Genomic DNA, 2,500 nt, shown 5'->3' with positions numbered 1-2,500 from the left:
AGGGGTTTATCCTGTGTGTGTGTGTGACATATAAGGGTTTATCCTGTGTGTGTGTGTGACAGATAGGAGTTTATCCTGTGTGTGTGACAGATAAGGGTTTATCCTGTGTGTGTGTGTGACAGATAGGGGTTTATCCTGTGTGTGTGTGTGACAGATAAGGGTTTATCCTGTGTGTGTGTGTGACAGATAGGGGTTTATCCCGTGTGTGTGTGTGACAGATAAGGGTTTATCCTGTGTGTGTGTGTGTGACAGATAGGGGTTTATCCTGTGTGTGTGTGTGTGACAGATAGGGGTTTATCCTGTGTGTGTGTGTGTGACAGATAGGGGTTTATCCTGTGTGTGTGTGTGACAGATAAGGGTTTATCCTGTGTGTGACAGATAGGGGTTTATCCTGTGTGTGTGACAGATAGGGGTTTATCCTGTGTGTGTGTGTGTGACAGATAAGGGTTTATCCTGTGTGTGTGTGTGACAGATAAGGGTTTATCCTGTGTGTGTGTGTGACAGATAGGGGTTTATCCTGTGTGTGTGACAGATAAGGGTTTATCTTGTGTGTGTGACAGATAAGAGTTTATCCTGTGTGTGTGTGTGACAGATAAGGGTTTATCCTGTGTGTGTGTGTGACAGATAAGGGTTTATCCTGTGTGTGTGTGTGACAGATAGGAGTTTATCCTGTGTGTGTGTGTGTGACAGATAAGGGTTTATCCTGTGTGTGTGTGTGTGTGACAGATAAGGGTTTATCCTGTGTGTGACAGATAGGGGTTTATCCTGTGTGTGTGACAGATAGGGGTTTATCCTGTGTGTGTGTGTGACAGATAAGGGTTTATCCTGTGTGTGTGTGTGACAGATAGGAGTTTATCCTGTGTGTGTGTGTGTGACAGATAAGGGTTTATCCTGTGTGTGTGTGTGACAGATAAGGGTTTATCCTGTGTGTGTGTGTGACAGATAAGGGTTTATCCTGTGTGTGTGACAGATAAGGGTTTATCATGTGTGTGTGACATACTATGTTGACTCTGCATACTCTGTTGACTCTGCATACTCTGTTTACTCTGCTTACTCTGCATACTTTGTTGACTGCATACTCTGCATACTCGGCATACTCTGATTACTCTGCATACTATGTTTACTCTGCATACTTTGCTTACTCTGCATACTATGTTTACTCTGCATACTCTGCTTACTCTGCATACTCTGCATACTCTGCTTACTCTGCATACTCTGTTTACTCTGCATACTCTGTTAACTGCATACTCTGCGTACTCTGCATACTCTGTTGACTCTGCATGCTCTGCTTACTCTGCATACTCTGTTTACTCTGCATACTCTGTTGACTCTGCATACTCTGCATACTCTGCATACTCTGCATACTATGTTTACTCTGCATACTATATTTACTCTACATACTCTTCATACTCTGCTTACTCTGTTGACTCTGCATACTATGTTGACTCTGCATACTATGTTGACTCTGCATACTCTGTTGACTCTGCATACTATGTTGACTCTGCATACTCTGTTGACTCTGCATACTCTGTTGACTCTGCATACTATGTTGACTCTGCATACTATATTGACTCTGCATACTATGTTGACTCTGCATACTCTGCATACTATGTTTACTCTGCATACTATATTTACTCTGCTTACTCTGTTGACTCTGCATACTATGTTTACTCTGCATACTATGTTTACTCTGCATACTATGTTTACTCTGCATACTATATTTACTCTGCATACTATATTTACTCTGCATACTCTGCTTACTCTGTTGACTCTGCTTACTCTGTTGACTCTGCATACTATGTTGACTCTGCATACTCTGCATACTATGTTGACTCTGCATACTCTGCATACTATGTTGACTCTGCATACTATGTTTACTCTGCATACTATGTTTACTCTGCATACTATATTTACTCTGCATACTCTGCTTACTCTGTTGACTCTGCATACTATGTTGACTCTGCTTACTCTGTTGACTCTGCATACTATATTGACTCTGCATACTATGTTGACTCTGCATACTACGTTGACTCTGCATACTATGTTGACTCTGCATACTATGTTGACTGCATACTATGTTGACTCTGCATACTATGTTTACTCTGCATACTATGTTTACTCTGCATACTATGTTGACTCTGCATACTATGTTGACTCTGCATACTCTGCTTACTCTGTTGACTCTGCATACTATATTGACTCTGCATACTATGTTGACTCTGCATACTACGTTGACTCTGCATACTATGTTGACTCTGCATACTATGTTGACTGCATACTATGTTGACTCTGCATACTATGTTGACTCTGCATACTATGTTTACTCTGCATACTATGTTTACTCTGCATACTATATTGACTCTGCATACTATGTTGACTCTGCATACTATGTTGACTCTGCATACTATATTGACTCTGCATACTATGTTTACTCTGCATACTATATTGACTCTGCATACTATGTTGACTCTGCATACTATGTTGACTCTGCATACTATGT

At 40.9% G+C, this 2,500-nt stretch overlaps 1 protein-coding gene across 2 annotated transcripts in view; it reads left to right on the top strand.

Annotated features, from left to right (window-relative positions):
• The window catches only part of phip (pleckstrin homology domain interacting protein), a 129,321-nt gene that overhangs the window by 42,155 nt on the left and 84,666 nt on the right, over window positions 1-2,500 (top strand). The gene's annotated exons all lie outside the window — the stretch shown is intronic.

The sequence above is a fragment of the Oncorhynchus keta genome, unplaced genomic scaffold, assembly GCF_023373465.1.
Source record: "Oncorhynchus keta strain PuntledgeMale-10-30-2019 unplaced genomic scaffold, Oket_V2 Un_scaffold_187_pilon_pilon, whole genome shotgun sequence".
Classification (NCBI taxonomy): Eukaryota; Metazoa; Chordata; class Actinopteri; order Salmoniformes; family Salmonidae; genus Oncorhynchus; species Oncorhynchus keta.
Note: the sequence above shows the minus strand (reverse complement) of the source record. Positions and strands in the feature narration are given on the sequence as shown.